Raw genomic sequence first — 26,440 nt, forward strand, 5'->3', positions numbered from 1 at the left:
TCTCCACTTCCTTTCCCCTTCCTCTCCCCCCTTCTCTCTCTCCTCTTCCTCCTCCTTCTCCTCCCGCACCCCCACCCCCCGTTTCCATTGCCTTTCTCCTCCGCTTCATCGCTCCACGTCTGCTGCCTTCAAGGCCTCCGTCTCTGACGCTGGGAAAGTTGGACGTCTGCTTCGAGTTTCACTTTCCCTGTGTAGTTATTGGGTGGGGGTGCGGCTGGGGCACCGGGAAGCTGGTTTGGAGAGTGCGTGTCTCTGAATACCAAGCATGTTAATAGGTTAAAGTAAATCTAAAGTAACATTTGAAAGCAGAGAGATGAAAGCAGATCACAGGCCAAAGATCAAACAATCTAGAGCCACTTCTAAGCCTTTTACAGCTGGAGATTATTAGCATTTGAAAGTGAAGAGCATTAGACGGAGAGAGGGGGAAAAAAGGGTGGAAGGAATTTTTGTTATGGAGATAAAAACTGAAATAAATGACAGTGGAAAGGGAGAACTAGAAAGAGGCTGACTTATTTTAAAAACCGCATTAAGACAGTAAGGGGGGGGGATGCCTGTCAATCTATTTTTAGCACTTCAGCCAGCATCTGGGTTCACCACTGAGGTTTGCAGGTCTCCCCAGCTCTCTCCTCTCCCTCCCAGTCTTGCTGATTGGCACTCCTTTCCCTCCAGCCGTGCTTTGCTCTAGGAGGGCAAGAGGGGTGGAGAAGGTGGGGCAGGCACTGGGGCAGCACCCACAGTCGCTGGGGCAATGTCCAGCCAGCCTTCCTATGAACTTGGGACATTTAGATGGACGGAACCAAGGGACTGTCCATCTGCAGTTCTTTTCTGCAATCCCAGGCACGACTCTCTCAACACCACCACAAGCGCTAACCCCCCAAGGTGGGCCAGCCTCGTTATTTTATGGAGGAGACCGAGGCCCCAGAACCCAGTACAGTGCCAGGTCTGGAGCAGACACTTCATAAATCTTTACTCACAAGAGAACATATAAAACCTTCTATCCCCCATACCTTGAATCTAGTCAGCAAATACGTTCAAAGTACCTATTAGGTGCTGGGAAGGCAGCAGAGAACAAAGGAGGCAGGTGCATCTCCATGGGGCCGCAGACACCGAACACACAGACTTCACGTTGAACATGGCAGATTGATTTCAGTCATTTATTGCTGCTCCGTCTGAACTTACACTCAAGTGAGATTTAAGTCATTAACGACTGACCAGGAAAAAGAAAATGGGAGAACGGCAGAGGAGAAATGTCATCAAATTGGGGAAGATGCAAAGCAAATGGAACAGTGACCACTGATGGAGAATGGCGGAAGCTTCAGACGTCCTTGCTTGCAAAGGGAGGTATTCAGGAGAAATCAAACCTGCTACGCTGTGGGTTCCTGGAGGGTGGGTGGAAGCAGGGGCAGCAGGCGCGGCAGCAGGTAGGAGCAGGCCTTGGTTAGACCGCCAGGTTCCCTTACCTCGCCTGGGCAGCCAGGCAACCCTCCTTCTCCCAACCTGGGGAGGGTGGGTAAGGAACAGATGGCCGTCTTCTGAAGAAAGTGATCCTGGGCCGGCTGGACTTAGGGACTGCATGCACATCCACGATGGGGTAAGCATTTTCCTAAAACAGGAAGATGGCATTGAATCCTATGTACAGAACAGGGAGAGCTGGACCTTCCCGCGCGGAGCTTTCACAGTAATTGCCGGCACAGCATTCAACTCCTACTCCTTGCTCCAAAATGAAGGCAGGAGGATGCTTCCCTAGAAAAACAGAACGGTCCAGTGGCAGCTGGGGACCAATTCTGATTTTGGGGTGTCTGCCACAGAAAAAGTCAGCACTCTGTCCGTTCATCCTAGAGTGGAACCCACCAGCCAGCTGGACCCTCCTTTGCCCATAGACCTTCCAATCTTTCTTTTTTTATGACTTCTTAAAAAGATAACAATTCTTCAATATGAACAGACAACGAAGATCACCAAACATTTTAGGAAAGTCTCCGACAATAAGACCAGAACAAACAAACAGGGAAAAAGAAAAAGAAAAGGAATTTGGAAGAAACAGAGAGAAGAAATTTTCAAATTCACTCTCAAAGAGATAAAGGTGGGTATGTCACCTGAAATGATGTACATCCATATATAATACCAAAACACAGAAAAGTGCTCGTGGATATTAAAAATACGAGAGAAAAAACTAAAAATTCAAGGCAAGATTTGAAAGATAAAATAGAGGAAACATCCCAAAAGGGAAACAGAAAAAGAGAGAATAAGAGAAAGACAAAAAAAAAAAAATGGGAAAGAAAATAAAAATATTAAAGGATGCGTTTAGGAGGGCCAGCATTTTGGAAAGAGTCAGAGAAAATGGAGGGGGGAGGGTAACTATCAAAGAAATAATAGAAGAAAACTTTCCAGAACTGAAAGATTTTGGTCTCCAGATTGAAAGGGCCATTAAAGGTCCAAGGCATATATTCACACTGTCAGAGTCACCAGAGATGAGAGGCTCCTCAAAGCTTCCAGAAAGGGAAGGCAGTCTCCAGGGGGGAGGAAATATTATAGATCATCTGATCGGCTTGCTCATGTGGCAAAATAATATTGACACAGATTTTCCAGGTCTATTGAATCATAAGGGGGAAATTATGAATGCATAGAAAAGAAAGCAAGAGAAAAATGAGGAAAAGCACAGAGTTCTACAAGAAAGCAAGCATAATCATTAGATAGTACTGTCTCAGGAGTGAGCAATTTTTACTTATTGCTGTGTAAAAAGAAAATATTGATTTAGTTTTTAAAAGTGTAATATAAGTGCATTGTGGGAAGGCAAAGCTCTAAGCTAAGACTCAGGCCATAATGGGAAGTCAGTAGATAAGGTCAAAAATTGCTCAGAAATAAAAGGAAGTTAGAAAAAAAGAGAAAACGGTAGCTGCCTTTTGAGAGTACTATGGTTATTTACTTAGAAGATGCATAAGAGAACTCCCTGGAATAATGATAAAGCTTTGATTTTTGATAGCAGTTTGGTTACATAGTTGTATGCATTTGTCTAAATTCATGGATTAATACACTTAAAATCTACACATTTCACTGTATATGAAATTTACCTCAAAAGGAAAGAAAAAGAATCACAAGCAAGTATTGAACTCGAATGAAATGCTTGGGAACATATTTAGGGATGAAGTATACTAGTACCTGCAGCTTACTTTGAAGTGCACCAAAAAATAAGATGCCTTGTCAAGTGGATAAGGGGATGGAAAATTGGGAAGATACGGCAAAATGTTAATTGTAGAATCTGGGTGATAGATTCAACACCCATAAAATTTATTTGCTGTACACTTTTTCAACTTTTTTATGTACTGAAAATTTTTATAATAAAGTGTTGGGGGGAAAATACAAATACGGGTATGTTATTTAAATAAAGGGATCTAGGGAAGCGGAATTGGCCCAATAGATAGAGCATCTGCCTACCACATAAGAGGTCCAGGGTTCAAACCAGGGCCTCCTGACCTGTGTGGAGCTGGCCCATGCACAGTGCTGATGTGCGCAAGGAGTGCCCTGCCACGCAGGGGTGTCCCCCGCATAAGGGAGCCCCACACACAAAGAGTGCACCCCTCAAGGAGACCCTACGCGACAAAAGGGCAGCCTGCCCAGGAGTGATGCCACACACACGGAGAGCTGACACAGCAAGATGATGCAGCAAAAAGAGACAAGATTTCTGGTGCCACCGACAAGAATGCAAGCGGACACAAAAGCAGACAAGGGAGTGGTGGAGAAGGGGAGAGAAATAAAAATAAATAAATTAATTAATTTAATTTAATTTAATAAATAAATACAGGGATCTAAATATCAGTAGACATAGCTAAGAGTTGAAAGTGGTTGTCTCTGGAGGGTGGAAAGAGATGTGATTAAGACTTGATGCATTCCATGAAAAACCTCATGAGCTTGATTTATAAATTTGATTTGATTTTTAAAATTCTGTATATTGGGAGCAGATGAGGCTGGAGCAGTTGGGCCATATGCTCTACATGGGCAGTCCCACGTTCGGTTCCCGTGCCTCTTAAAGAAGACAAGCAGCCAACAAGCAGATACAACGAGCAGAAATAGTGAGCAGACAGACGAGGGAGCCATCTCAGGGTGGAGGGGAAGAGCACGGTAATAAAAATAATAAAAAGATAAACTTTAAAAAAAAATCTATGTATTACTTTGCAAGCAAAAAAACAAAAGGAAAAGAAGGGCACATATATTGATAACATCTCTGAAATCATGAGAAGTATTTGTACAAAAATATACCATTTCATAGTTGGCTAGGGACTAGGAATGAAAAGACCGAGATGTCACGGAAGTGCCAAGAGGCACGGGATGCTACTCGAAGCTGTGAGATCGAGGAAGGCTTCTCTGAAGCTGAGCGCTGGAGACTGGGGGAAGTGGGGTCCAGGAAAAGCAAGAAAAACGGTGAAAGCAGAAGGCTGGGAGGGAGGGCCTGTAAGCGGCGCCTAAGGGAGGAGGCCGGGAGCAGGTCACACCTACGTTTCCACGCTGCAGGTGCAGGGTCCGGTGACCAGCAGGACTCAGGTGCAGCAGGGTCCACAGAGCACTGTCATGCCGGTTGTGTCCGAGTTACCAAAGGTTGGAGGGGAGGCAGCAAGGCTTTGGCAGAGGCACTGGAGGCAAGGGGACTCCCAGGGAAGGTGGTTTTGTCCGGCCCAGCTTCTCCCCTCAGGGAGGTGCCCCGGTTCCTTTCCAGCACGGGCGATTGAGGCGAAGACGCTCGCCCGCCTGTCGGCGCAGCGCCCAGGAAAGCATGTCCTCTCTCCCTTGAGCAAAACTGAAGTCTTCATCCCCCAGCAGCACCTGTCTCGCCCTGGATGGGAAGAAGTTGGAGTTGATACAGGGCACCTGAGCTCAGAGGGAAAGGAGAATTAAAAGAGAGAAGTGGGGAGAGGGCTGGAGAAATCAGACATTCCTTCTGGAAGAACAGATGGCCCAGTCGGGAAAGTGGGGTGACTGGGGCATCCGGGGTTCTCCTAGGGGCCAGGAAAAGCTGGGGACAGAGGGGAGAGGCCATTTGCAGCGGGAAGAGCAGGCCGAGGGGCTGCTGAGAGCTCCCTGCCACAGACAGAGAGCAGCGGAGGGCCTGGCGTGAGAGACAGCCATGCGCCTCTGGCTGGCAGCTGCCCGCCCCCGGTGACAGTGAATGGCACAGAGCAGGGACGCCCAGGGCTCTGGCACCGAGCCGGCAGCTGCCACTGCGGAGGTTTTTATGCTAATGCCACTTGTCAAGCCGTCAGCGCTCAGGGCCGCTGGACCTGACAAGGAAGCAGCTGGGTCTCCTGGGCTTTGCCTCCCCTGAGCCTCTCCCAGGTCCTCAGAGATGCCCAGTAAGAGCTCAGGGCTGGCGTGCCAGGACGGGCTGGGGGGTGGCAGGGAGACGCTGGCAGGGACTTGGGGGCTACAAGGGGAGAGAGGCCCTTTGGGCCTCGCCGGGGCTTCACAAGAGGCACTTCCATCCTCCTCTAAAAAGCCACCCCTGCTAAAGCGGACCCCACGTTCTAACAGCTAGAATGCCAGGGCCTTGGGGCTTTTCAGGCGGGCAGGGACAGAGCTTTTTTCATCAGAAAGGGAGAGCATTTAGTGCCGCCCCCAGGGCCCTGCCTGCGGACCTCTGAGAGGCATGTCGCAGAGGGAAGAGCACAGCGCATCAACGGGGAGGCAAAGACCTGCGTCCTGGCCCCAGTTCTGTCACTTTTACTGTGTGACCTTGGACAAGTAACTCTCCCTCTCTGGACTTCAGTTTCCTCCTCTGTAAAATAATTGTAGGTGGCGGTACTTCAGATTCCTTCATTTAGTTAGCATATACCACCGTGCCAAGCATTGTGTGAAAGGGTAAAAAGATAAGTAGTGTAAAAACACTAAGTTCCAGACAGCAATTGGTCTTCCGGTAGAGGGTATGGGGCTAACGGTCCAGGGCTTAAGTAGAAATGTCTGGGGCACCTTCAGAAGGGGCCGTGGAAAGCAAGGCCTGGATAGAAGCTATGGTCATTCCCCCCAACCCCCCCCCCCAACGCCCCGGCTTCCAGGGCCCCCACGAGCGAGATGCCCGCAAATGGCGTTCCAAGCGCGGGGCAGGCAGGGCCCTTGGGGTACTCCGCTTTCGGCCCTTTTTTTTTCCGTGGGAGGCTGGGCACCTGCGCGTCCCCAGCAGTCCCTGGGCTTGGAGGCCCGAGATACCCCACCCCACCCCCCCACCCCCGCCTCTGCGTTTCGGTTCTTTCCCTGGAGGAATGGAGCCCATCCATCTCCACGCACCGAGGACCCCCTCTGGGGACTGGTCGCACCCGAGGCCACCTGTCCCCTAAGGCTGGAGCAGCCAGCCCAGCAAGAGCCGGCGGGACCCCCGGGAAGGCCGGCGCGTCCCCCCACCCCGCGACCCACGGGCGTCCCCCCAGAGGCGGGGGAGGTTCCTGCAGTCGGTTTAGGGGCGACCCCCTCGGCCCTGCGTCGGACCGTGAAACAGACTCACTTCAGAGCCTGCAAGGACCCGCGGGCCTGCCAGGCCGTCACTCGAGCCCCAGCCCCCCCGCCCCGCCTGCCGCCGCGCTTGCTGCATCTGATTGCGTTTTGATCTTAAATCTGCCCTAAATGCCTGGAGCAGGCGCCGCGGGAGGAGGGGGAGGGAGCGGGCTGCGGTGAGTTACGACCCTCGGAAGGGGAGGCCTGCTCGGCACAGCCCCTAAATCACGCCGAGGAGGCTGCCCCGAACGCGCCGGCCACGTGGGCGCTCCCCCACCCCCCGCCCGGACCCCTCCGCAGCCCGGGCCCCCAGCGCGGTCCTCAGGCCTCCGGGGACCTCTGCGTCCTGGGCTCGCGTCCTCGGCGCTGCCCCGCGGCGAACGTCTTCTTCCTTCCGTCTGTAGAGAAGCTGGAGGCCTAACGGCGGCGTGCTGCAGGGGTGGGGAACCCCGTGCGGATGGGACCCTGCAAGAGGGTCTGGGCCCCCGGGCCCTCCTCTGTGTCCTCGCCTCCTCTTCTCAGGAATGGGGGTTAAAGAAACGTGGAGAAGCGGAGCTGCTGCGGGCGCCCCCTCCTGGTAGCACAGGCCCGGGCAGCCTTTGGACAGGGTGAGGCCCCAGGCGGGCTCTACAGGCAGGGGCAGAACGTTTTCTACCCCCGGAACTCTTAGCCTCTACAGTTCAGTTATAACAGCCCCTTCCCAGTCCTCCTGGGGAGAATCGGTCACCCCTTCTAGTTCCTCTTAGCATTGGGGTCAAGAGACAGTTCAGTAGAGTGGCTGGGGGCCTGAGCTCAGAAGTCAGACCGTCTAGATTTGAATCTAGATTCCACCACTTATTGTGTGACCTTGCACAAGTTGCCGAACCTCTCTGAGCCTCGGTTTCCTTAACTATACAGTGCAGGATAATGATACTAGAAATATGCAAATAAAGTTCTCATAAAAGTACCTGGCACATAGTAAGAGCTTAATAAACGTAAGCTGCTGCCCTCATTACTTACTAGTATTACCTGCAGTAGGGCAGAGGGGCTCAGAAAGTACTCTGGACACACCTCTTGCGTGTGTCCAAGGCTAGTGGATGAGTGGAATGAATGACTAAATGGATGTCACTAAGCAGGGTACTGAGGCAGAGGCAAAGTCCTTTGGCTTGGCTCTGGCCCTGTGGTGCTTATGCCTGGAGCAGAGCACCCAACTCAGATAGCACCTTCCACGGCGTTTTCTTTTCTTTTATTTTTTTATTCTCTCCCTTCCCCCCGCCCCAGTTGTCTGTTCTCTGTGTCTATTTGCTGCGTCTTCTTCCGCTGCTGTTGTTGTCAGCAGCACCGGAATCTGTGTTTCTTTTTGTTGTGTCATCTTGCTGCATCAGCTCTCCGTGTGGGCGGCACCATTCCTGGGCAGGCTGCACTTTCTTTCACACCAGGCGGCTCTCCTTACGAGGAGCAACCCCTGCGCGTGGGGCTCCCCGATGCAGGGGACACCCCTGCGTGGCACGGCACTCCCCACGCACATCAGCACTGCACATGGGCCAGCTCCACACGGGTCAAGGAGGCCCGGGGTTTGAACCGCGGACCTCCCATGTGGTAGACAGATGCCCTAACCCCTGGGCCAAGTCCGCTTCCCACCTTCAGCGGCGTTAAAGGCTGGACCTCAGGTGTCCCTCCGGCACCAAGGTCCTGAGATGGATGTAATCAGACCTCTGAGGTCAGGCAGGCCAGAGGCCCCAGGACCACAGCCCCTTAGGGAGCCCTTGATGGGGGCGCTGAGGCCCAAAGGGCTCCCGTGGGGCAGCTTGGGCCCTCGCTGCACTGCACTGACCCGAGGTTCATTCTTCCAAGCTTAGACCCCCAGGTGAGGTTTCCTAGGACACTTTGATTCTGAGCATTAACCACAGGCTCAGTCAGTGCTAGTGGCTAGGGAGCTGGAAGTCCCAAAGCCAGGAGTTTTCCTTTTTGTTTCTTAGACCTGGAGGGGCTTTAGAAACCAACTAATTTTACCCCCTCCTTTTGCAGAAGCTCAGAGAGATGAAATGGCTTTTCTAAGTCTCCTAAGCGTCTCCCCAAATGCATTCCTTTATGTCTTGTCATTTCATCCCTATTTCTGTCACCGAGGCCCCAGGGATCATTTCCCCCCTTTTAGGGATTGGGAGGGAAGAGCTGAGACCCAGGTTGGTGACATGGCTTACCCAAAGGCACCCAGCGGGTCAGCCACGGGCATCCCCTGCCCCAGAGGCCACTGCTCGGCCCTCACACTGACCGCCCCGGCCACGCACGGGCTCAGGCCTCCGGGAGCCGAGCACAGAGCGGGCAAAGCCGGCCCCCGCCGGGTGGGGGGGGAAGTGCCCCCTCCCCACACTGGGCACCTGGCAGGGAAGCGGCCTTCTTGACCGCCCTTTGTCAGCTGCTCCTCTGAGCTGAACGCACCACAGCCTTGAGTGCCAGGGAGGCTACCAGCCGGTATCAAGAGGATTTTCATAAACACAACCGTCTGTGTCAGGGCAGCCAAGTGGAAAGTTGCAATATCACCCACTGATGTCACGTGGCAGGGGAAACACGGTTTCCAGACGCAGACGTGCTGCTCCTTCCGACCCCGGCTGGGGCAGGATCCCAGAGACGCTTCCCAACCGAAGGAGAGGAGAGCCCCTGGCAACACGCCTGCAAAACAGAACCCGGATCCCAGGCTCCCCGAGGAAGGGGAGGGAGGGAGGCTGGGGGACCGGAGCCACTGCGGACGGAAGGCCTGCTGTCAGCCTCCCGCGCCCTGTCCTGCCAAGGAAGGTGCCCGAAGCCGGTCCTGCAGGAGCCGGGCAGGGCCCTTCCGCGTGTGCTCTGCGCTCCCCGCTGAGCCCCATTTCCCTGGACTTCAAAAATCATTTTGTTCTGCTTCCTCCCAGGCGGAATTTATCCCCAGCCTTGCCCAGACACTGTCTCCTTTTCTTTAAGGACTCCAGATTTCAGATTTCAGCAGCTCATTGCCGCCACAGTTCCGGGATGGCATCTGAAGTCTAACTTAAACTCATCCTGCTGCAGCTTAAACATGTCCTGGTCCTCAAGATAGCAGGGGCCTCTTCAAAAGGGGGGTGGGAGGGAGCAGAGACCACCTTTACCTTCTCTGGGAACCTTGTGGAATGTTCCCTAGCTCCTCCCCTGTCGTCACTGGCGGGAATATCTTGCCAGGTCTTTGAACATATCTGGGGTACAGTTTTCTCATTTCTAAAATGAGGGAACAGAGAATATATATTTAAGGTTTTTTTTAGCTCAAAAAGACTATAATTTCATAACTATTTACAGGAAAGAAGGAGGCAGAGGAGTTCAGGTTACATGAGGATACTTTGTGATTTTATTACTATTTATTGGAATTCTTTGGATTATAAAAGCTATTATGCTAATTGGAAATCAAGAACAAGTCTTTTCAAAAACACCTTTATAAAAGGTGTTTCCCAAGAATGACCCAGAGTTACCTCTATAAAGCTTTGGAGATATATTCCTTTAGTCTTTCCTTCTCTATATATTTTTTAAATAAAATATTATACTATATATAATATACATTACATATAAGATACACTATATGCTATAATATTTACCAGTCTACATTTTAATTATTTTAGAATGCATTGTAAACATTTTCTTCCCTCAAAATTATCCTTCTACAACATGGCAGTTTCCTTTATTTACATTTATTCTCATGTTTTTGAAGATCCAGGCAGATCATAAATGAAGAACTACAAATGGCCAATAAGCATGAAAATGCTCAGCCTCAACAATAATCAAAGGCAAGGACTGAGGTTATAGTTGTTATACATCAGATTAGCATAGTTGTTGTTTTTTTTAAGCTGACAAAGCCCAGTGTATAAACAGGATGAAGAAGTGGACAATCTTTAACTGTGCATAGCTGGAAAGTTGAGAAACTGCCTCTCTAGAAGGTAGTCTTATATCTCAAAATAGAACATGTGCATGACTCTTCACTCAGTAGTTCTATTTCTAGAAATTTACCTTATAGGGGTAATCTCACAAGCATGAAAAGATGTAAGTACAGGGGAGCGGGTGTGGCTCAAGTGATAGGGCTTCTGCCTACCATATGGGAGGACCCGGGTTCAATCCCTGGGGCCTCCTGGTGAAAAAGAAGAAGAGAAAGCCAGTGCCCGCACAAGCGTCTGCGCGGTGAACCTGTACCCACAGTACCCACACTACTGCCCTTGCGAGTGCCCACACGGTGAGCCTGTGCCCTCACAAGTGAGTCACGCCGCAAGATGATGACGCATCAAAAGAGAGACAAGGAGAGAGTCAAGCTGAAGCACAGCAGAAACCAGGAACTGAGGTGGCTCAATTTACAGGGAACCCCTCTCCCCATCAGAGGTCTCCAGGATCGAATCCTGATGAATCCTGGAGGAGAGAAAATGAGAAAAGAAAACAACACAGACAGCAAAAACAGCAGGGCAGGAGGAGGGAAGGGGGGGGTGTAAATAAATTTTAAAATCTTAAAAAAAAAAGATGTAAGTACAAAGATATTTGTGGAAACATTATTTTTAATAGCATAAATTTTGTGACAACCAAAATGTTAATTGGTGGAGAACTAGTTAAGGAAATATGAGTGATGGTAGCACACATTGTGAGTGTATTTAATACCACTGAATTGTATATTTGAAAGAAATTAAAGTAGGAAATTTTATGTTGCATATATGTTACCACAATAAAAATTTTAAAAGCAGAACAAAAAAAAACAGTCTCAGACAATGCAAAAGGTGAACCCTAATGTAAACTATGAACATTAGTTAGTGATGTAATTCTAATAATATTTGTTCATCATCAGTTATCTCAAAGGTACCACACTAATGCAACATGTTAGTACCAGGGAAAACTGTGGGGAAGGGATGGTAATACGAGAACTCTGTACTTTAATTTTCCTGTAACCTACAACTACTCTAAAAGCTGAAGCCTATTTTTTAAAAAAAGAAAAAGACGAGGCCGACAAATAGAAAAATATTATGCAGTCATTAAAGATGATAATGGAGCTCTATATTTATTGACTTGGAAAGATGTCTCTGACATTTTGTAGAGAGAGAAAAAAAATCAGATAACAGAACAGCGTGCAAAGTCTGTACCTATTTATGCAAAGTTCTATGCACAAATCTGCATGTATGTATTACATAAAGAAATGCCTGAAGCATTGTTGGCTTCAGATAGGAGGGACTTAAAGATTGCAAACTGGAAGAAAGGGAGGGGAGAAGGGACTGGAAACTCACCGTGTAGCTGCATTTGCTAATCAAACAAGCTTTGACTGGGGGGTATTTTTTGTTTCTTTTTTCTTACAATATATGTTTATTTGGGATGGCAGGGAGGGACACTCCCAACCCCTAACACCTCCATCTGCCCATCGGTGTCAACCGAAACATTAATAGCGATGATCTCTGGAAGATGGCATTTGGGATGTTTTCCTTCCTTCTTGGAAATCTTAGTGTTAGTTAACGATCCTACAAACATACTTTGTGCTCTGTGTTGTTAGAGAAGAGGCACAGCTGCTGTTTTTTCGTTTTGGGAATAGCCTGAGAGTCGATTTCTGGGTCCTGCCTGGCAACCTCTGAGACCTGGTGCGCTTTCCTCATCTACTGTCCCTTCACGCTGGCACTTCGGTCCTCTCTCCGGGGTATGTAGGTAGGGGCCTGCTCTCAGGACCCTCCAGACTCATAGTTTAACTGCATCCCACCCAGACGCCTCCCCCGTCCCACCACCTCCACCACCGTCAGAGGGTCGGTGTCTGAGATACTTCCGCCCGCACTGACCAGGAGCCCTTCCCGGGTTTGGTTCCTGCCGCCTCACCTCCCACTGCCCCTCCTTTTCTCAGGTTCGATTCTGCCCCTGGGCTCTAACCAGGCGTGGGCTCCTTGGCATCGACTCTGCTCCTGACTTGAGCTCTGCTTGCCCTGACGCTACCCAGCCTGGCATCCGGCCTTGCTTTGTCTGTCGTCCTTGACTTTGCTACTGCCCAACAGTTTAAAGTCACCCCGTGGAACCAGGTGTGGCGCTGCTCTCTCCTACTTGAGGCGACAGTGCAGAACACACCTGTCAAGTGCTCCTTTGTGCGCTGGGCTCCCGGGCTGGGTCTCGGGCATAGGGAGCCACCCGTCTGCCCTTGTCAGGCGCTGGTGGAAGCTGATATGACAGGCACTAACGCTCCCTGAAGGTCTAATGACCACTGGGCCCTGTTCTAAATGGTGCCGCCTCATTTAATCCTCACAATACCTCTGTGAAGGAGGTACTCTTGCTATCCTCATTTTAAAGAGGGGGAAACTGAGGCATAGAAAATAACTCCCCACTGGTCACAGAGTGGTGATCGGGGATTTGAACCCAGATACTCAGGCATCAGTCTTAAACATCAGACCCTACGGAAGAAATGAGACCCCCTGCTGAACGCTGTGATAGACATTTACACAAAGAGCAAAGCAAGTCACAAGTCCTCCTGGCTCCCAGAGGCTTGGCTTGCGCGACACCCAGACATACGCTTTTCTTCTTTGCTGCGTGTCCGACCAGCCTTCTGCCTCTGTCTCTGCCCTGATGTGACGTTGGGTTTGTGACTTAGACTCATGTCCATTCTCAGTGGTCGACGCCTGCCAGGCTGGCCCCCTGCCTCTGTCCTCCCGAGCTGGGCGCGCAGGTACAGGCCCTGCCCACCTTCGTGCCCGTGGCCTGCTGCCCCTGTCCCACCCCGGGGCACAGAGACCAGCCCCCCGAGCTCTCCCACTCGCTTCAGGGCTACCCCCCAAGCCCCACGAGCCCTCCAGGTGTGCTACATGTAATAGCCACTTAATCCTTTTTCTTTTTAAAAAAAGACTTATTTATTTATTTCCCCCTTCCCTTCCCCCCACCCTGCTGTTTTTGCTGTCTGTGTCCATTCATGATCTTCTGTATCTATTTCTCTTCTTTTAAATCTTCTTTTCTCATTTTTTTCTCCTCTAAGATTCACTGGGATTGATCCTGGGCACCTCTGATGTGCAGAGAGGTTCTATACCACCTCAGTTCCTGGTCTCTGCCATGCTTCACCTTGACTCTCCCCTTGTCTCTCTTTTGTTGCATCATCCTCTTGCTGCATGACGCACTTAGGCGGGCACTGGCTCACCACGCAGGCACTCGGCTCCCCATGCGGGCACTGGCTCACGGTGCAGGCACACTTTCTCTTCTTTTTCACCAGGAGGCCCCAGGGATGGAAGCCGGGTCCTCCTATATAGTAGTCAGAAGCCTTATCACTTGAGCCACATCCGCTTCCCCCATTTAATTCTTAGAACATCTCTATGAGGTGGGTACCATTATCATTATCCCTAGAAAACCAATGAAGCCATCAAGCCCAGAGAAGTTAAATGACTTGCTCAAGGTCACACAGCTACTAAGGGGCAGCGCTTGCTCCTGGCTTACACCATTACAATTAGTCTGCCTTCTCCAAGGAACTCTTGGGGAGCTCTTAGGCATTCTGTTGAGGATGCAAATGTCCTAAGTTCTGACTTGGGTTTGGTCAAAGTCAGTCAGACCTCACTTTCTTTGCTCAGCCCTCAGCTGCCAGACTGGGATGAGAGGAAGTCTATGAGCTCTGCTGGACAGTGTCTAGGGCAGGGACAATAGAGGGTACTCCCCACTGGCCCCCAGGAGGGGCTGCTGTGGAACTGTGCACATGACCGTCCCAGGTCAGCCCAGGACTGCCTCTTTGGCCCAGGGCAGCCAGCCCCTGGGGGCCTGCATCCAGGCAGCTAATCCTGCATCTGGGAGATGCAGCTTTGGAGGTAATCAGCACCCCAGCGAGTATTCCCGCGGGGCCCTCCTAATGGAGGAGATGGATGCACTCCAGGGGAACCCCAGGGGTTTTACGGCAGCTCTGACTAAACTCCCCATAAAATCAATCCCGCCTTCCCTCGGGTTGGGACAGAGTGTTCTAATATTAATCCCCTCTCCTGGTCAGTCAGCTCCTCCAACAAGGGCCTTAATGGGCTTTAACCAGGCATAACAAACACCGCACACCGGGCAGAGGCTGCTCCCCAGGGCGGGCGTGGGGAGGGCTGCCCCTGGGGCGGGGCCCGCGGGGAGAGAGCCTAGCAGCCCCAGGCACCACCACCCCGGGCCTTGTGGGGCGCCCCCCGGCTGCTGACCTGGCCCCTGCTCCCTGCTGCAGCCGGCCGCTCTCTCCTTCACCTCGGGCAGCTCTTCTGCGCCCCTGACAGCTCCCTTCCCTCCAGAGGGAAACTGACCCTGGATGGAGACTCAGAGGAGCCAGACGAAGCGGCGGAGGTGCCTGGGGTTTGGTGCTCAGCAGCCCCCAGCCCGGCCTCCCACCCCTGGCACCCTGCCCCTCCTCTCCCTGCTCCTCCCCTGCTCTGCCTTCCCTCTCCCTGTTCCCCGGACCCTCCAATGCCCCCTGGAGAGGGATAGCCCTGGCTCCAGAGCAGAGGAGCAGGGTCCTAAGGCAGGCTGGGGGCGGGAGGGGGGTAGCAGGTGTCAGGGCCCGAGGTTGGGATCCTGGGGTGAGGAAATAGGTGGGCGAGGAAGGTCAGCTGCACAAAAGCCTTGGTCCTCCTCCAAATCCATCTGGGAGCCTTGACCTGAGCCCAGAAGGGGCCCCACATTGGCTCTGGGGAGGCCCCTGGGGCTCCTCTCAGAGCGAGGCTTGCTTAGGAGGCTGCAGCATAAACGCCCTGAACCTCCCAGCCAACTCCCACCGGTGACAGAGCTCAGGGCCTGAGGTCTGGCCTCCGACCTCAGAAAACTCTGGCCTGAGGTGGTCAAGCAGCAGGCCCAGGCTCCAGCCCACCCAGGGTGGCTCAGCGGGGCCGGGCCTCCCTGGGGACGGGCAGGGTCCCCGCCGCCCTGACGGACCAGAGAGCTGCACCAAGCGTCTGTCGGGGAGGCCGGGAAGGAACGGAGGGTGTCCTCGGAGGCAGCTGCCTTCTCCTTCTCGAAACCCTTGCTTCTCCCTTTCAAGACCCGCAACGTATTGGATGAGCCCCGCCCCCACCCCCACCTGGCTAAGGGTCCTCTCCTTTATATAAGGTCGACTCATTGCAGATGCTAATCCCATCTACGAGATGCCTCCGCGGTAGCAACTAGGTCAGTGTTTGACCAAGTCGCCACGTGCAATTGGCCATCAAAACCACGGTTAATATTTGAATTCATTTCCTTCCCACGTTTTCTCCTTGAAAGTACCGAATAGAGCTTTGTCTTGTATTTATATCTGAGCCCCAGATGTATTCTTTGGCCTGCAAAAGACTCCCTGCCTGGGAGATGCAAGGATCCCAGCTCTGACTTAATGGGTGTTAGGGCACCTTCCGTGCCTCTGTTTAACCATTAGTGAAAAGGAGATGGTGAAACGCTGACCTCACAGGGTGGGCCCAAGGGTGCAAGGTGTTTACACATGCAAATCACTTAGAACAGCTCCTGGTACACAGTGCACGTGAAAAAAGCATGACGGTGACATCACTGGTATTGGTATCACCATCGTCGTAATTCTTATTTGCACAATCCTTCTCCAGTGAGGAATGGGAAGTAGGGACCCATTTCCCACCCCCCAGCCGCTGAGGCTTCCTAGAGGAAGGCTAAGCACCCAGCTGCGCGACAGATGGGCAGGACAGTGTCCCAGAGAGAGGATTTCACTCTGGGAGGACAGTGCACCGAATGTCACCAAGCAGGACTCTGTCCTTGCTGGGGCGTGAAGGGAAGGAGTGGGGCGAGCATGCTACCCCCTCCTGGGACTTCTCACTGCCGGTGGAGCTCCATGCGGGCACCTACGGGCAAGCAGCCACTCTTCCTCTCCCTTGCCCCTGCAGAGATCATTAATCCAGCACACCAGCCTCTTCCACCGAGCCCAGCCCAGGCTTCAGATGCCCCCCCCCCCCCCCCACAGCACTCCAGCGGGCTCCTGCCCAGGCACCAGGGCTGGCTTAGGACAGGAAGCCTGTTTGCCAGCACTCAGAGAGCCCTCACAACCTCTTTGACCATCAGAAGAGCAGAAGATCCCTGGAAGGAAGGACGCCTAGAGCTTCTCTAATTACTAAGGATAAGAAGAGCTCATCTTTATTCAGCACTTACTAATGTGCCCAGCCCTTTGCTCACAGCTTCACATACATCATCTCATTTAATCCTCACAAGACAAAGAGATAAGGACTATCTTTTGTCTCCATTTCACAGATGAAACTGTGGCTCAGAGAGATTGAAGAATCAGCCCTGGAATAGATGCCCTGCTCTGCTCCATCTGTCACCAAGGAGACTTAAATTTAACTATTTGTTAAATTTAAGAGCCTGCTCTTTGTTCTGGGGAGACATCCCAGTGGGACTTTTCTGGGGAGAAGGGAAGGGGGACCCAAATGTCTTTATTAACCTGGATGCCCGTAGGTAATTGTGGGAGACTGAATTATGTACTCCCACGAAAGACACGTTCTTCGTCTTAGCCCACGATCCTGGGGAGCGAGTCCATTTGTAAATGGGCCCCGCGGAAGATGCAGATCAGGCAAGGTATGGGCTCGCACATGCGGAAAGAGGCTCTTCTATGAACCATTTAGGTGGGGCCAAATGGAATCAGGGAGGGCCTTAGTTCATGTTATACTGGAGGCCTTGAAAAGAGAAGGAAGACATTGGAAGTCAGGGGAAGCCAAAGGAGCAGACCCCAGGAGAGAGAGATGGCCACGGGACAGCAGGCAGGGATGCCAGCAGGAGCCGACCCCAAGGGTCGTGGCCAGTCAGCCCTGGAGCGCTGCGGAGCTCGGGGAGAAAGTTCCGCCACGATTTTGGAGGTCTGGCCTCTGAAACTGTCAGTCGATTCCTGCGTGAAAGCCAGCCAGGGTGCGCCACATGCCATAGCTGCCCCGGCAAACCAAGACAGTAGTGCAGTGTTTATTCCCATCAAGCGAGCTGGGCGCATCTCTTTTCTAAGACATAAGAAAGGACAGACGGGAAGGACAAGAAGCTGGAATACAAAGAGGGCAAGTCCCTTCCACGTCCGTCATGGAGCCCCTGTCCCCAGTCGCTCCGTCTTTTAAACACATCCCGCTGCTCTGCTGTTCTTTTCCAGGAGGCAGAGAGTTGAGGCCAGAGCCAGTGCCCCACACTGCTCTGGTCCTTGTCCCTGTACCCAGCCCCACATGGGGCCCAGGAGGCACTCCCTGAAGCCCTGGCAGCAAAGCATGCTCACCTCCCACAGGTGCATTAGGGACCCTCAGCCACCCTTTACAGGAGGAACTCAGCTTCTGCAGAGCTCTTTATGTTGGCGGCCTGAGCCCAGCCTCGCTTAGTATCTGGGAAACCAAGTCTCCTATAGCCAGATCCAAATCCAAATCCACCTTCTCAGCAACTCTGGGGCCTTATTCTCTCTGCAATTTCTCCCCCGAGCCCACCCACCCCTTCCTGCCTCCCCCCTCCTCCCTCTAAGAAAACTATACTTTCCCAACCCAAGAGGGTTCCCCTCGAGATGCTAATATTGTGCAAAAGAATCAGAGAGAGGCAGAACTGATTGGATTTTTCGCAGTGCTGATGCCTGATTTCCTCTGGGCCCTGCCTAATTTCTCTCGTTCGCAGGTTGCTAACTTCTTTCCCACCGCCTGACAGTGGCTGTCCCAGCCCAGGCACCCCCTCCCTGAGACCTCAGACCAGAGCCAGGCAGTTCACAGGCATCCTGGAGCAGGGCCATGGCTGGGTGGTGGTAACTCTGCATTTTTTATCGAATAAGCAAGGTAGTGGGCATGTAAAACACACACAACTTGTCACCCCTTTAGCGGCTGCCATTGCCTGGCTAAGCTCCTGCCTGGGGCGCAGCTAAGCTGCTGGAAGGCTTGCACTCTTCCTTGCTCTCCCTCTCCTTGTCCTCCCCACCACCCCACTTCCAGGTCCTTCTCTCTCCTCAACCTGCCTCTCCCTCCCTCCCCGGCCAGTCAACGGGTTCCTGGGAACATTTTTATTTATTTATTTGTATCCTTTTTTCCTGAGCTGCCAATTCAAGGGAAGGCTTGACCTTGGAGGCTCGGACACCTGTGCTGAGTTAGTGCTTTGTCCTCTGCCCCTGCTCAGGCAGCTGAGGTTCAAGGTCAGCGGCAGCTCAGAGGGAGCTTCACCTCGAGGCTTCTGTTGTACACACACACTCAAGGGCTCAGTGGAGCGGGCACATCCCCAAAAGCCCACGCCTGCAAGCCCACACTCAGAAGTACACGCCAGCGTGCAAGTACCCTGAGCACAGACATGCACAAGCCATCCAGCTTCACAACAGGAAGTCCCCCTTGAATCAGCCCAGAGCTGCATGTGCACCCTGCGAGGTACCCCTCTCCCTGTGGCTCTCCAGCATCCTCAAGCCTGCATGCACCCTTCTCATACACACACCCTCTCAGTGTCCTTATCCACAACCCCATGCCCAGACACTGGACACCGACCACATCTGCGTGCACTCCCCTCTGATTAGCTTTCTCTTCCTTCTACTTGCTTATTTGCCTTGCACACAGCTCTTAACACCCTCTCTGTTTTATGTGCCAAGGATACGTGGTCACAATATTTCATTGTCGGCATGCTCACACCCCGTGTAAAGCATCAGGTCCAGGAGGCTCTCTGCTGACCGTGGTTAGTGCACAGGTCTCGAGCGCTGTTCACCGAGCACGGCCCCCAGCAGGGATGGGGTCTCGGGGCAGGTAGTGACGCCCCCCCCCCCCAGCGGTCTTCCAGCTTCATGCTCAGCCTGACCTCACACAAGCCACAGTTCTTGTGGGTGACCCACTGCTCCCGCAGAGGCTGCCCTTGTCAGGAAGGGCCCCAGGGCTCTTTCCTGCTCACCGCCCTTGCTGGGTAGTTGACAACGCCAGCTCTCCGATGTGGCTCTTTTAAAAAGCAAACCCAAATCCAGTTCAGAAACTTTAGTGTCTGAAGCAGGGGTCAACGCCCTGTGGTCCATGGGCTGAGACCAGCCCACCACCTGCTGTGGTGAGCCAAGTTTTGTTGGGACACAGTCCTGTCCATTGGTTTAGGCATGTTGCCTAGAGCTTCTTTCACCCCACAAGGCAGAGTTCATCCGTTGCAAAAGACACCATATGTCCTGCAAAAACCAAAACATTTACTACCTGGCCCTTAATGGAAAACATTTGCCCACCTTGAGTAGGGCATGAGAGGCGAGAGGCCCGCTCTGGTGTCCTGGGTCAGAACCGCACAGCATGCTCTAAGAGGTAACTGGACAGCCTGCAGTGTGCTCAGGGGCACGGGCAGGCGAGGAGCCCCGGCCTTGTCTCCCATTCGTCCCACAAGTCTTCAAGGAGAGCATCGATTTGCCAGGCCCTGTACGGGACACCTAGTTCCAGCAGAAACAGAACTGGTCCCCCTCCTGAGGTACGCAGTCTAGGGGGAGACATTACCTTTGAACCCCAAAGTACACAAGTGACTGTGGAACAAGAGTTGTGAAAAATATTGAGCAGGAACAAAATGGGGACTGCTGAAGCCTGGAAAACAAACTTAGAAGGACTTTGCTAGCTGAACTCAAAGATTTGAGGGGGTGACCTGGCAGAGGGATTGGACAGCTCCCTGGGTACCCGATGGTGAGAACTGGGCCAGGGGGCACAGAGCTCCAGACACACTGTCTCAATGTGAAGAGGAGATTTGAACCGTCAGCACTGCCCTACGATGGGCTATGCCCCACAGGAGGTGTGTGCTCCTCCGTAACGTAGAGAAGGAAGATCAGTGATAGGGAAGGACGGAGGGGATGGAGGCTTGGGTTTGCGTTCCAGACTCTGAGACTTGTGCCTGTCTCAAAACGGCACCAGGCTAAGCTTTGTCGGCATTCCCTCTCTCCTTCCCAGCATGCCCAGCAACCCTGGGGCAGATGGAAGGGGCAGCCTCTGACGACCTGGCTGTTGGGTGGGGCATGCACAATGCCTTCCACTGGGTGCTGTGAGGCTGGCCACCCCTCCATCACCCATGCCTGAAGCCCATTGTCCCTGAAAGAAGCTTCCACGCCAGCTGGCTTCCCGGACGACTCTCAGAACCACCTCTTCCCCTTCTCCCACTGGACACCAACCTTCCATTGCTCTCTGCTCCCCGATTCTAAACACCCTCACCCCTACTTTGAGACTTCCAGCCCTTCAGTGGGATCCCCAGGGTCATGCCTGATCTCTCTGGCAGAGGACTCAAAGGAGGGCTTCAGAGCTCTGCCCGCCCCAAAATTCAGGATTCTCTGGTCAAGTCCACCTCCCCAGAGGCTTAGCTCCCAGCTCTGGACATGGAGTTCAGAGATGGGGAAAGAGAGAGGCAAAGCTGGCAGGAAGGGGGAAGGTTGGATCCAAAGAAACAGAGGAGGCTGGCAAAACACAAGGCAGATTTAGTGTGAATGGGGAAGCCTTAGGAATGGAGTGTTTAAGTGGTCTGATAATTAAATGAAAGGTGTGGGAGCCCACCTTTCAAAAGCCCCACTGGCGATGAAGCATATAAAAACCTGAATAGCAAATATTTACTTGGAATTAACACAGAGCAGATCCATCAAGCAACCTCGAGGCTGTTTCCGGAGCCTTACCATAATGTCTTGTGTGGCACGGGGGCCCAGGCGGGCACTAGACCTGGCGTAATATGCTAAACAAATCTAATGGTGTGCTTTATTTCCCCCCTCAGCAGAACTCTTAATTACGTATCTTGCAAATGCACAGAGAAAATGGATTAGCCACAGCAGCTGTTTGCGGCTGGAGCGGCCCCCTCTCCAGAAGCCTCTGCAGGGGGATTGTGAGCCAGCCCGCAGGCTGGGCCGGGCAGCTGGCAGGGACCTGGGAAGAGCACAGGTAAGAGGTTGTGGCAGGATTTAAGTCTTCAGCCAGGAGATGTCTGCTCCCTGGCATGCCAGAGGGAGTAGCAGGTAGTGAGCAAAAGGGTGAGGAGTAGGAGCCAGGCAGGTTCTGAGGCTCTGTGGGCCGAGGCAGGCCCTTGGGCAGGCTTCTCAGCTGAGGCATCTCTCCTGGACCAACCCCCACTCCCCGGAACCAGGCCTGAGACACTCACCTGCAACCAGTGGCAACATGTTAACTAGTAGGGTGACTCATTATCTGCCCTCTTAGCACGTCCTAGAAAATTGCAAGAAGCCATGTGTCAGCTTAGCTAACTGTTCCTTAGCAAGGTCCGTGGGAGGTACTGGGACCCAGAACAGGTCCCATGGGGGAAGGGAAGTCAGGAGAGTTCAGAACTTGGAGCTTTAGCTGGAGAAGGCAGATCGAGGGAGAGCAATCAAAGGTGAATGAAGGATGCTGGGAACAGGGCCACTTTGAAGTAATGGTATGGGGACTGCAGCAGGGGAACGTCCTGCAGCTGGGCAGAGCACTGACACAGCTGGACAGCGGTCAGGGGCCGAATCCACCAAGGAGGGGAAGGGTCACCGGGACTGCTGAACGCTGAACTCAGGTCAGAGACGCGTGCTGGTGCACGCACACAGGTGCGTGTTGAGGACTCTGCCCAGGACACGCCGTTGGCACCATCTCCTTGGGCAGCGGAACACCAAGCAGGCATGAAAGGTGGTCTGCTCTAAGGAACCGAGCTGGGACTTAATCCTCAATTCTACCACTCACTAGCAACTCTAACCTTCCTGGGCCTCCATTTCTCCTCCTCTTTTGGCAGGGCAAAGACTGGCACGGTGCCTCGAATTTATCAATGACAATAGTTAAATCCGAGCGTATCAAGTGTTCATTTTGCTTATAATGGATTTCTCCAAGAGTCATGGGAGAGGTGTTCATTGAAGTTTGTGAAACTGCTTTGTAAATTGGAAAGTTTATCAGTAATAGTAGTAAATAACAGTAATGATATCTATTGAGCATTTACTATGTGTCAGGCACTACTCAAAATGTTTTTTACTCATTACCTCATTCAATCCTCACAATAATCCTATAATACAGGTACTGATAGTATTCTGAGTTTTTTTTTAACTCCCCTCCCCCCAGACAGCTCCCTCATCTCCTTGCTCATGGTTTTGCTCTTTGTTTTCGCTTGTTGTCTGCTCCTTGTTTTTTGCTCATCTTCTGTTCGTATTTCTTTAGGAGGCACCGGAATCCAACCCTGGGGCCTCCCATGTGGGAGGTGGGCATTCAGCTGCTTGAGCCACATCCGCCCCCTGTTCATTAGTTTTTGCTCGTTGTCTGCTCGTTTTTTGTTTGTTGTCTGTTCCTTGTTTTTGCCTGATGTCTGCTCATTGTTCGTCTTCTTTAGAAGGCACCAGGAACCGAACCAGTGCCTCCCATATGGGAGGTGGGCTTTCAACTGCTTGAGCCACAGCCGCTACCCAGTATCCTGATGTTTAAGTTGAGGACACTGAGGCACGGAAAGGTTTATGTAAATTACCTACTAAGGTGGCACAACTGGTAAGTGGGTGGAGCCTAGGGACTCAAACTCTGGCTTTTTAGTTCTATCAGCTATACAAGTGTTATTCCCAGTTGCTGTTGGGTAAGACAGTTATCCAGCACCAGCCAAGCCCAGCAGAGAGCAGGAGGAAGCAGATCCATGCCCAGGGCCATAGGAAATGGGAGGCCCACGCAGATCTTTAGCCGGCACACATGTAGACAGCAGGACTGAGGATACACACTAAAGTCAAAAGTCAGAATCAGGCTAGGATTTAGGGCCAGGAGTCCGGGAGCAGGCATGAGCACTGTGCCAAGGACAGTGAAGCCTTGAAACTAGGGCAATGACTGTTCCACAGTCTCACCAGGTGGCACTATGCAGGGTAACTCCCCCAAACATCTATCCCATTCCATTCAATTAGGCAAATAGCTATGAAGCACCTACTATGCGCAGGGGATACAATGGTAGAAGGACATGGTCCCTGCCCTTATGTAGCTTACAGTCTACCAAAGAAGGTGATAACACAAGTAATTGCAAGCATGATGAGTGTTAAAGAAGCGAAAGTTAGGGGTGATGTTAACTGCTAAAACAAATAAGCCCTAAAATGTATAATGGCTCAAACATGAGACGTTTATCCCTCACTCATGTAGCAGAACAAAACAAATGCTCCTGCTTGGTGAGAGCAGCTCTCCTCTTCACATTCTTTCACAGACAGGCACTGGCTCTGCCGTCTTCAACACGTGTCCTCCAAGGCCGCCTTGGAGGTCTCCATCACCATCAGCAAATGGGAAAAGAGCAAGAAGGAGTATACATGGAAGGTTTCATGGGCCAGGACCAGGAGCAGCACACGAGCCCTCCACTCACATCTTAATTGGCCAGTCCTTGGTCACTCAGCCACACTTAACCCCGAGGGACGAGCTGAGTGCCCAGAAGAAGAGAGACCATGCTTTTGGTCAAGGACCAGCAGACAGTCTGTGCATTCCATGTTCCCTCACTTGGAATGCCTCACCTTGCCCAAATTTCACTCTTGCTATGTAGCAAACTTTGGGGCAAGTATGGATGCACTTTATGAACAATGACATATAAATACATAATTCTATTTTATTTTTCTCTTCTTGGCCATATAATCCCTGTCCTTTCTCAAAAGCTCTTTAAAAATCATTGCTCATAACATACCTTGCACTAGCAGTGTTTTGGGAATGGGGGGGACTTTTCATCATGAACTGGGCAAATCTGGGCAGACAGCAAGTGACAGCAGAAAGCACGACATCAAGAGGGGGTTCCAGAATGGAGTCAGGGATAGGAATTCAGGACCATCAGTAAAACGCAGGCCCCGTGGTCTCCCAGAGAATTTTCACAATGACTGGAGAAGTTGACTTCCCAGAGATATGTGGCATGGAGGCTCAGATTTTTTAATCTAGATATTAAGAAAAAAGTAGAAGGCTATTACGATGGTTATTTGTTTGTTTATTTGTTTGTTTATGTACATCATACTTTTATTTTCTCCCACATCAACAACCTCTTTCATCATCGTGGCACATTCATTGCATTTGGTGAATACATTTTGGAGCACTGCTGCACCACATGGATAATGGTTTACACTGTAGTTTACACTCTCCCCCAGTCCACCCAGTGGGCCATGGCAGGACATACAATGTCCAAATCAGTCCCTGCAGTACCACCCAGGACAACTCCAAGTCCTGAAAATGCCCCCACATCATATCTCTTCTTTCCTCTCCCTACCCTCAGCAGCTACTGTGGCCACTTTCTTCACATCAGTGCTACAATTTCTTCCATTACTAATGACAATAGTTACATAGTAGAATGTCAGTAAGTCCGCTCTATGATGGTTATTTTTATGTGTCAACTTGGTTAGGTGTTCGTATTCAGTTGTTAGTTCAAACACAGGCCCAGATGTTGCTGTGGAAGTATTTCATAGATGGAATTGGCATCTACAACAAGGTGATTTTCGGTAAAGGAAATGACCCTCGAGGTGATGTGGATGGACTTCATCCTACCAGTTGGAGGTCCTAAGAGCAAGAACTGAGGGCTCCAGGGATCAAGAGAATTTCTGTATCAAGATATCAATGTCAAATCCTACTGGAATTTCCAGCCTGGTAGTTTCCTCTGGAGATTTAGAATCAAGACTTCAACATTACCTTCACTGGAATTTCCAGCCTGCCCTACAAAATTCAGACTTGCCAGTCCCTACAATCAAGTCAGCCAATCCTCATGTATGTATATATATATAAAATCTCCATTCTGTTGGTCCTTTCTTTCTGGAGAACACTCACTAATCCAGCTATTTCAAAAATCGGGAGGAAAGTTGGGGAAACAAATGAAGAATATATCACCAAGTGTCTCACCAATGTTCATGCTCTTTATTATCATGTACCAGGAACAGTACTTCACAATAACCACCACCACCACACTGTCATGAGATAGGAATTATTGTGCCCAATTTACAGATGAGAAGATAATCTCAGAGAAAGTCTCCCAGCCTGTAAACAGAAGAGTTGGAGTCAGACTAGGCATGTTCTTAACCGCTATCCTCTACTGCCTCCTGCCTAAAAGAAAGAATGATGAGACCAGCCAGCAAGAGGATAGAATAGAGCAAGAGTTAGGGGTGGTGGCAGACAAGCAGGAGATGCAGTTATAAAGAAGGAGCGAAGCTTCTAAGGGTTGGACTTCCTGGAAAGAGGACAGCAGGTCCAGGAGAGCAGGGTCTCCACATGCCCCTGGGAGAGGCTGGTGACTCCAGTTGACCAGCCTCAGTTTCCCAGCCTCCCCAAAGCAGGGAGGGACGACCAAGCCTGCAAGCCCAGACTGTGGCTGCTCCTCTCTGCTGGGGCAGAAGGAAGGGAGTTCTTGGCAACGTTTGCCTTGCTAAGCCTCGGGGGAGAAAAACCAGGGAGTTCTCCAGAGCAGCTCCCCAAGGTGCCTCGGGCAGGATGCAGCACTTTCCAGCAGGGAGTGAAATCAGGAGGAGCGGATCAGGAGCAGATGGAGTCGGCGTTCCAGCAAGTGAACGTGGTTTCAGAAGTGAAGGAGAAACGTGGATTAAGGCCAAATCCAGTTCTCAGGCTTTCACCAACCTGCAGCCTCTGGGGAATCACGCAGACATGGGAGGGCGGAGCTGGGAGATATCCTAGAGATTCTCTTGCCCCATCTGCTCACCCTGCAATGGGGGAAACCGAGGCCTGGAGAGAGGAAGGGCGTGGTAAGGCAGGTACCATGCCAGGTCACCTCAATCATCACCGTGACTGCGGACTTGCTTGGTTGGGGTGGCGGAGAGGGCCACCTTCACTCCCTCCCTCCTTCTGGAACTGCTAAGCGCACCTGCAAACTGCGCCCCTGGCCTGCCTTGCCACTCCCTCGGTAGACCTTTCCTATTCCAAGGCCACAAAGTGCTTTCATAGCCACATGAGCTTGGCAAGACACTTTTCCTCTCTGTAATTCAACTTCTTCACCTGTAAAATGAGGGCATAGGGGAAAAAATCTCTAAGTCCCAATTCTACACATACTGCAGTGTTAGGCTTTTTTGCCAAATCTTCTCTCTGGGCCTTCAAGGGCCACAATGTAAGAATAAAAGCTGAAGTTAGGAGAATCCCACTGAGATTGTCACAGACGGTGAACAAGCCCTTTCCCGTCAGCTGCAGGACCC

General features: G+C 51.6%; 1 long non-coding RNA gene across 1 annotated transcript; it reads right to left on the reverse strand.

Moving 5' to 3' along the window:
* Window positions 1-1,135: 1,135 nt before the first annotated feature.
* On the reverse strand, window positions 1,136-6,990 carry LOC101430419 (uncharacterized). Its single transcript, XR_188492.3, has 3 exons — window positions 6,812-6,990; window positions 4,492-4,825; window positions 1,136-1,603 (listed from the first exon to the last, which is right to left on the reverse strand). It is a non-coding gene; the product is annotated as an uncharacterized lncRNA (long non-coding RNA).
* Between the last annotated feature and the right edge of the window lie 19,450 nt (window positions 6,991-26,440).

The sequence above is a fragment of the Dasypus novemcinctus genome, chromosome 27 (assembly GCF_030445035.2).
Source record: "Dasypus novemcinctus isolate mDasNov1 chromosome 27, mDasNov1.1.hap2, whole genome shotgun sequence".
Classification (NCBI taxonomy): domain Eukaryota; kingdom Metazoa; phylum Chordata; class Mammalia; order Cingulata; family Dasypodidae; genus Dasypus; species Dasypus novemcinctus.